Source organism: Nicotiana tomentosiformis, chromosome 6, assembly GCF_000390325.3.
Source record: "Nicotiana tomentosiformis chromosome 6, ASM39032v3, whole genome shotgun sequence".
Lineage (NCBI taxonomy): Eukaryota > Viridiplantae > Streptophyta > Magnoliopsida > Solanales > Solanaceae > Nicotiana > Nicotiana tomentosiformis.
Window position 1 is genome coordinate 43,662,693 of NC_090817.1, and position 9,773 is coordinate 43,672,465.

The 9,773-nt window shown below is 37.3% G+C and overlaps 1 non-coding gene across 1 annotated transcript; it reads left to right on the forward strand.

The window, feature by feature from the left end:
* The first annotated feature begins 8,040 nt into the window (after window positions 1-8,040).
* Window positions 8,041-8,147, forward strand: LOC117277608 (small nucleolar RNA R71). Its single transcript, XR_004507918.1, has one exon. It is a non-coding gene; the product is annotated as a small nucleolar RNA R71 (small nucleolar RNA).
* The last annotated feature ends 1,626 nt before the right edge of the window (window positions 8,148-9,773 follow it).

Sequence of the window (9,773 nt, forward strand, 5' to 3'; positions counted from 1 at the left end):
AAGAATTAGGGATTTTTGTAAACTGGGGATTTGGACCTCAAATTGAGGTCGGATTCCAAAATAAATTACATAACCGGGCTCGGGGGTGAATGGATAATCGGGTTTTGGTCCGAATTCCGGGATTGGACCAAGCAAGCCCGGGGGTTGAGTTTTGTTGACTTTTTCAATAATGACCTAAATTGAATCCTTTGCAATCATGGGTAGTTCCTATGGCTTAATTTGAATCGTTTGGTTGGTAATTTGCTAGATTCTATTGGTTCGGAGGCTTGTTTGAGAGGCAAAGTTGTGATTGAGCTTTGAGTGGACTTTTGGAGCGAGGTAAGTGTCGTGGTTAACCTTGACTTGAGGGATTAGGACTTGTTTGTCTATTTGCTACATGTTTAGATGTTGGGTACAACGTATATGTGAGGTGACGAGTACTTATGCATTGTTGTCGGGTTAAAGCATGCGGGTGGGGACTTGTTCCTTTTAGTTTATTGCTTACTTTGATCTTGTTATCCATGCTTAGACTAGTTACTTACTAAATTGATCGTTCTTATCGTGTTTACGGGCTTTTGTGATAATTAAGTATTGATTCCAAAGTTGAGATTGGTATTGTGGAACCATTTTTGAAGTAAGGCTTGTTCTTGTTGATTCTATCTCCCTGCTATTACTTGTTCATTGTTATGTGGTAAGGGAGAGTGTTAATGCACGGAGGGTGATGCCGTGCCATATTATGAGTGTTAATGCATGAAGGGTGATGCCGTTCCATATTGTGAGTGTTAATGCACGAAAGGTGATGCCGTGCCATGTTATGAGAGTAAAAGCACGAAGGGTGATGCCGTTCCATGTTATGAGAGTAAAAGCACGACGGGTGATGCCGTACAGTATTATTATTTCATTGTGAGGTTGAGAGTAAAAGCACGAAGGGTGATGTCGTGCAATTTTATTCATTGTGTTTAGTTTTTTTCACTGGTTAAAAGCATGTTGTTATCATTTTCGCTGTATCTTTTATATCTTGTGCCCCTTTAGCTTGCCCCCCTCCCAATCGTACATGTTTAGCTGTTATTGTTATTTTCCTGTACATATACTATTATTTGCACAGGTTTATTATGTGGGTGTCTTGTCATAGCCTCATCACTACTTTGTCGAGGTTAGGCTTGACACTTGCGAGTACATGGGGTCGGTTGTACTCATACTACACTCTGCACTTCTTGTGCAGATTTTGGTACCGATCCTAGTTGATTGTGAGGCTTAGCATATTAGACTTGATTATTGGAGACTTAAGGTAGATCTGCTGGCGTCCGTAGACCTTGGAGTCCCCTTCTATCTCACCTATTTTACTGTTTCTTTTCATTCAGAACAGTTGTATTTCTTTCAGACTCTATTTGTAGAAAATCTTAGAAGCTCATGAGTTGTGACTCCAGATCCAAATTTTATCAGATATTATGGGCTTTATGTTATTCTGCATTTCAGTTTTAGCTTCTATTTAGTTTAATTGATTCTATTATTGAAATTGACTAAAATTGGTTTAAAGAATCCTCTAACACCGGCTTGCCTAGTAAGTGAAACGTTAGGCGTCATCACGGTCCCGAAGGTGGGAATTCCGGGTGGTGACACTTTAATAACGTTTAAGTCAAATACTTATAAAGTATCCTCTCTTCTTGTGGAGCGGGCCGAACGCCTCGACAGTAGATACATGCATCTATGGTTCGTGTCGCTCGACCCTCAGCAGTATACACACTATTCTGGATCGGGTACGACCTCGGCATAATCGTGCGTGATAACACTCAAAGTGTAATACAATATTTGGTATCCTTCCCTAGCTTGAGAGGAAAAATTATATAGTATGGAAATTTATTTGTAACTTACCATGTGTGAAAGGATTATTTATTTTTTTGCTTATTATTGAGTTATTATTATTATTTACATAACCCGTGCTCATTTAGAATTCTATATTTCTTTACTATTATCCCATAGTAAGTGTCGATGTCGACCCCTCGTCACTACTTCTTCGAGGTTAGACTTGATACTTACTGGGTACATATTATTTATGTACTCACGCTACACTTCTGCACTAACCGTGCAGCTGAGGCAGGTGCATCTGGCGGTCCTACCGGCGCACATCCAAGATATCCCGAGCCCTAGTGGTGAGCTGCTTCCTGAACCGTTCTGCAGGCCCTAGAGTATCTCTTTTGTATTTATATTCTGTCTACTTTATTTCTGACACTAGTTAGAGTTTTGTATATTCTACTAGTTGCTCATACACTTGTGACATCAGATCTCGGCACACACACTAGTAGATCTTATGGTTTTGGAGTACTTGTATCATCATGATTGCCATTCAGTTGTCTTCATTTCAGTTATTAAATTTTCCACTCCTTAATTTATTCTTAAATAGAATTTAATTACTTGAAAACTTATTAAAAGAGATGTAACATGGTTTAATTCACTGTTGGCTTGCCTAGCAGAAACATTGGGCGCCATCACGGCCTATAGGAGAATTGGGTCGTGACATTGTATCTACTTCAAAGTCATTTTGTGTTATTTCTTTGTTCAGGAATGCAGTATTTTCTAATGTACTTTTTGTTTCATCGTCTAGTTCTTTTAAGTAGTATAATTATAATCTATAAATCTAATTGAGGTTTCACCTTTAGAGTTTGTATGCATTAAATGAGATTCTGGTTTTAGTAGTTTTGATTTTGCAAAGTCTTCTAAATTTCATTCTAATCCTGCATATTCTTCTGGGTTTATCTTTATGGGTTTTATTAATTTTATTCCTTTATTTTCCGTTATTTCTACTACATCATCTACTTTAATTTTAAATTTTGTGTTACTATTAGTTGCCATTTTTCCAATGAACCTTACACATATTAATAAATTATTGCCATTGTTCATTTCTTCATATCCTTTGGTCTGTATTCCTATTTTAATACTTTTTTCAAATTCGGTTAGGTTTATCATAAAGTCTGGGCTTATGTAAAATATTCCTCCATTATTTGTCATATCTACTTCCGTTAGACCTATTAAAGATTTCTTTAAATCTGACCATCTGTCATCATATACTACAACCAATACTTTAGTTCCTAAATTCTTTCTTGTTAGTCATTTTAATTCTATTACTATTAATACCATATGCATTAAATTCTTTTTAGAATTTCTTATTTGCCTTACTAATTCAGGATTAATGAAGTTTAGCGTTGCAACCTTATGTCCTATGGCTAATAACTGTTCTTCTCGATAATGTCTATATAATTGTGAGCTATTTAAAAAATATCCTACATCATATAATATTTTTGGGTTGAGTAACCTTAGTTGATTTTGTTGGAAAATCTGTATATCTTTATATATATCTATTATTTCATCTAATTGCTGATTCTCTTCTTGTCTCTTTCTGGTTATGATTCGTGATAATATATTATTACCTATTATGTTGTCTGAGAAACTTACTCTGGGTCTTTCTTCGTTTGTTGTTCATGACCTACTTGAAAAAAGGTCCATTTTTGAGGTTTTCTTACTAATTTGGGTCTTTCCTTTTGGGGTGTTATTTCTACCTTTTTTAATTGTTCTATCAAATATTCTATCTCTCTATTCTTTGGATTTGCTATTTCAGTTTTTACTTCTTTGTCCTTAATAATTTTATCTAATTTTATATTAACTTCTAAAAGTAATGCTATTATAGTGTTATTTTGTTTTATTACTATCTGGTCTGACCTTTCTTGAGGAATGTAGTCTGTAAATCCTTCTGGATTAGGCTGAAACTTTGTTATTAGTTTTAATGCTTTATCACATACTCGATCTAAATCATTCATGAAAGAGAGATTCCTTTTAGTATTTCTATTGTTTCTTTTAATGTACTTATAGCACTTGTTAATGCTTCTACCTGATGTGTTATTTTTTCTACTAATTGTAACAACCCGACCGGTCATTTTGAGTATTAGTACTACGTTCAGTGGCTTAAGGTCTCGAGCAGCTCCGTATTATGTGTTATGACATGCGTGCGTAGTCGAGTTTGGACTTCGAGTAATTCGGGATTGATGTAGAAGAAGGATTCGTGTATTAGAAGCTTTAGCGGTAAGAGTTGACCGAAATTTGACGTTTGTGTAGACGACTCCAGAATAGAATTTTTATGGTTCTAATAGTTTCGTATGGTGATTTTGGACTTAGGCATGCATCCGGATTTGGATTTGGAGGTCCGTAGGGTAATTTGAAGCATTTCGGCTAAAATTGAAAAGTTGGCATGGAGGTCTGTAGGGTCGGGCCTAAACGAAACCACCTTCTCCTAGTCAAAATAGGATATTGGCTATATAAAAATTACACAGGCGGGCCGCATGGGGCGACGCTCCATGCAAGGCATTAGTGGGGATTTCCAGAGAGATACATAATTGACAGGAAGGAGGAAATGGGCAGCTGCGGCGCCCCACGAGCCGCGGCAGTGAGGTTTTCTTAGGGTATGACTCAAACTTTGATTTTTGACGTCCAGATTTAGTCCTCGACCCCCGAACACGATCCTGACTTAATCCCTTGGGCTTTTACTCAGACTTCAAAGCTCCAAATAGCTCGAATTAGTTCCATAACATCTACATAGCTCGGAATCACTCCTACACGGCATAAAACACAAAATAAGTGCAAAACACAACCAATTAATGCTCAAACACAAATAAAGTGTATTGAATTAGAGTGCAATAAATGACTAAAACACGAGATTATAGCCTACCATCGACACCCTACACTTAAACCATTCTCGTCCTCGAGCAATCAAACTATACTTCACATAAACATGACCTTTTTCAACAATTCTCATAACTCATCACACCAAGAATACTTCAAATAGATTGAGTGCAATACCGTAACATCCTCGCCTCAAGATTTGACTCAAAAGCACCATGCATTATTTATATCCCGCTCACTTACTCTAACTCAGAGGTCAACGACATTATCTTTCCTTCGTGAATCAAGTGCCCTCATACAACAATAGAGAGTAGTTCCACACATAACAAAATTTAAGAAAAATTAGGAACTCAAACTAGAAAGAATTCACTCACTCTCAGAAACAACATTCATATGCCATAAAAGACGTACCATAACTTGCCCGTAGTGTACTGCTCTACTAATTTAGCTCATTCAGTCAAGGATCAAGTAGGACTTTAATTGGTTGTAATGTAGGCTGCGGGATGGGTAGGATACATTTAGATATAAGAATGACTACACCTCCCTAAGCACTTTAATACATACAATTAGCCATTCAAAACCCCACACTTATGTCAAACCATAACTCCACCTTCACATCAATATGCATTAACTCCCTACTTCTTTAAGCACAATTACATTAAAAGTTACCACTATTAAGGAATATTTTTTCACAATCATCCACTTATTGTTTTTCTTTCTTTTTCAATTCAAGTGGCTCTTACTTTTTCAAAACAGTGCACCTTTCTCCTTAATTCAATGGTTCCACTCTAAAGCCAAACCATCCACCCCACACTTCAACTTTTACAAAGTTCATAATAATTTCAAGTGCTCACGAGAGGTACAATGTTCTAATAGATGGTCAATTCAAACAAATGGGTAAGGCTTGTAATGTGGTTGCCAAAGAAACAGGATTACAGGCTCAACGGGGTTAACTACAATACGTAACAGTTAGGTGGGTAATAGCATATATCTGGATCAACAAAGAAATGCCTATATCACTTCCAAGACTGAATAAAACTACTATTTCGCTTTGCAAATACACGGGGCAAGTTCTAGACATCAACTGCAATGCACAGAATAACACAAAACCTCACACGCACATGGCACATAACTCACTCAGGATTGGACTATCAAGACACTCTAGTCAAAGCAGTTAAGCAAAGTTAAGATCATATAATTTAAGGTACTTGTAGAAGAGTCAAAAAATGATCCTAAGCGTCACAACTAAAGCACTTACTATTCTCAAGGCATAAAAAAGTCAAGAGATATTGCCTTCAATTCAAATCGCAGCACAAGGTTTCCCACTCCAACAAAAAACTAAAAACTAACTACACCAGTTCAAACAAAACCCTTGGAAAAGAACCGCGGCACAAAGAAAAATCAAGAGGGAATTATTACACTACCTAACAAAAGAAAATCTTTTTTTCTTTTTCTTTTGACTTTAATCCCTTAAGAAACTTGTCGAATGGTATCCATCATCGGGAAAAATCGGAAAAAAAAATTGTTTATGTTTTTTCCGTTGTTTTTTCTATCTCTAACTACTACAACTAACAATACTACAACTACAAAACAAAAACTAATACTAACATACATACATACATACATACACGATATCCCCCACCCCACACTTTAAGTTGTGGTATGTCCCTATGACATACAGTTAAAAAGCATAATGTAGAGGAAACTTTCCCAAATATCTAGTCGGGGTCTGAGTCGAAGTCGGGCTCTATTCCTCGCGCCCGAACTAATGCACACATCCATGCAGGCAGCTTCTTGGGGAACACCCACACTTTTCTTTCTCGCTCACCACAACATTCTCTTTTGAGCCCTTCACTTTCCATTCAACACTTGCAACTGGTTTTCCTTTTTGTACCCCTTTTTCTACATCCATCTTGACAGTCACAGTATCCTCACCCACTTTAAGCATGAGTTTTCTCTCATGTATATCTAATATCGCTCCACCCGTAGCTAATAATGGTCTTCCTAGGATGAGGGGGACCTCCTTATTTTCCTCCATAATCCAATATCCCCTTGGGTGCCAGAGTCGTTTGGTCTGCCAGCTGCAAAGATATTAGTGCAGACATTATCTCTCTGATCTCCTTCTCTAGTTTCCTGTAAATAGACAGAAGCAATAAATTAATTGAGGCACCAGAATCACATAAAGACTTATCAAAATTAATAGTTCCTAAAGAGCAAGGTATAGTAAAACTTCCTGGATCTCCACACTTTTGTGGGAGTTTATTTTGAAATATTGCACTGCAATGCTTTGTGAGCTTGACCACTGAGGTCTGTTCTATCTTTCTCTTCTTTGTAAGGATCTCCTTCAAGAATTTGGTATAAGCAGGCATTTGTGAGAGCACTTCTGTGAATGGTAAGTTTACATAAACCTGTTTCAGCATGTTCAGAAATCTCTCAAACTGCTTGTCCAGCTTTTCTCTATATAGCTTTTGAGGGAAAGGTAGCGTAGGCATATGCTTGCTCTCCTCATGTTCCTCCCTTCTCAATTTTTATTCCTTCTTCCTTCTCTTAGCTTTCATGGAGCCTTTCTTCTTCTTGTCAACATCATTTTTCAGTTGCTCCCCACTTTCTTTTTCAAGTATCACATCTTTTTGGATCGAGGTGGGGTTTTTCAACAATTGCCCACTTCTCAAGGTTACAACATTCACTGTTTCTTTGGGATTTCTTTCAGTATTAGCAGGGAGAGTTCCTGGAATCCTCTCAGATAATATTGTTGCAATTTGTCCCACTTTCTTCTCCAAATTTCGAATTGCTGCCCCTTGTACTTCAAATCTTTCATCAGTTTTCACAATGAATGCCTTCATTAGATCTTCTAGACCAGGCTGATTTGGCTAAAACTGCTGCCTCAGCTTATTCATAAAACCAGGGGCTCCTTGTCCCTGAAATCTGGGTTTTTTTTATTGCCATGCATTAGCGGTACCCCCAGGAGAACTCCAAGAAAAACTGGGGTGTTTCTGACCTATTGCATTAAAATTATAATTTTCCACAGCATTTACTTCCTCAATTGATGTCTGACACTCAGGAGTATGGTGTCCTCTTCCACATATATCACAGGTTGCATGTGGCTCACTTTGTATTATAGCCAAGGTCAGCTTCCTTATTTCTTTAGCCATAGCATCAAGTTGTACCTACACAGATGTATTAGCATCAACTTGGTGAACACCAGTTGATCTTCTTCTTTCAGCACTCTTAGAGGGCCACCGATTTGCATCTTCAGACAACTCATCAAGAATTGTAACTATCTCCTCTCGAGTCTTCTTCATCAACGGGCCTCCAGCTTCATTGCTCAACGTTCTCCGTGAGGCCGGTGTCAATCCATCCCAAAAGTCCTGGAGTTGCATCCAGAGTTCAATTCCACTATGTTGACACTTTCTAATAATCTCATTAAACCTCTCCCATGCTTCAAACACAGTTTCAGTCTCTTTCTGGCAAAAGTTATGGATTTCTCTTCTAAACTTGCCCGTTTTAGTTGATGAGAAATATTTATCAAGGAATTTTCTGGTCATCTCCTCCCATGTTCTAATCGATCTTGTGGGTAAGCTTCGAAGCCACTGCTTTACATCATATTTGAGTGTGGAGGGGAATGCCCTTAAGTACACTGCATCTTGTGACACACCATTGTATTGAAAGGTGTTCATAATCTCCTCGAAGTCCATTAGATGTGTATTTGGATCTTCGTTCATCTTCCCTCTCAAGACACAGCAATTCTGAAGGGTTTGAAGCAACCCTTGCTTCAATTTGAAATTGTTAGCTGCAATTGGAGGTGGTCTAACACTTGATAAGCCTTGGTTGTAGACCGTTCTAGCATAATTGCCCAGTGATCTCCTAGGCATGGGAGCTATATTTCCGAACTGGTCTGCAGCCAAGGGTTGATTTTGAGCAATTCTCCGACCCCTCTCTTCTTCATAGATAATCTGTGCTTCTCTAATAGCTGCTTCCTTAGCATCCCGTGCAGCTTTTTATCATTGATGGGATGCCTATATTGCATCCATATCTACATTATCATCACCGTTCCCAGCCATAAATTCTTTGGTTGAGGATTGCCCAACCTTTTCTAACGTCCGGTGAGATTTCTTTCCTTCCTCAACTGTCGCAGTTGTTTTTCTTTCCTTCCTCAACCTTTGGTTGAGGATTGCCCAAGCTCGAGTCATGAACCAATCTTAACTTGTAACCTGCGCACAGTCAAAGAACACCAACCGTAAAAAGGGGGAAAATAAAATAAAAGAAAAAGAAAAATTCATGAATTAGCACTACAAACTATTTCAAACACTATTGATTGCCAATCCCTGGCAACGACGCCAAAATTTGACGAGCGCAAAACACACACTTAAATTCTGCTCGCTTATCAAATATAATATAGTATAATATCGTGTCCACAGGGATTGGATTTAAACGGTATTTTCGTCATTTCTAGCTTGGTTGCTATCCAAGATGATCAACAGTTGAGATTTATATGATATCTAACAAAAATTAACTAAGAACCTAAAGCTATTGACTAATGACAATAGAAACAAGGAATAAGCAAAGATAGTTATCAATGAGAGATAGGGTTTTGATTGGATAGGTATAAGATAATTGGTTGGGATCTAACTCTAGATAATTCACTTCTAATATTTAAGCAATTCTCTTGAATTCACTCAATTATTAGTTCAAACGTTCAGCAAAAACTCCTCTCTCGATTAAGTTTAAACCTTACAAGATGAACCAATTTAAGCACGTGAAGATATGCACGAATGCTTAATGAATTGGTCTTTAGAAAAATCTCTTTCGATTATTCTCCTAACTAGCTTTAATCAATGATTCAACTAGCCTCTTTCTATTACTTAGAAGAATCTATGAACTCAACCAATAATATAATGCAAAGATATCACAAGTTATGTCTCTCTCGATTACATGAACAAAAGAATATAGATGCAACAAGTAATTCATCCAAAAATGATTCAATACATAAAACTAGAGTTATAATCCACAAACAATCATCAATACACTAAATCCATTAAACCCTAAAGAGAACTACTCCATATATATGGAGGAATTAATCATAGATAAAATTAAAGTACAGGAAAACAAAAATTCAATCCAAA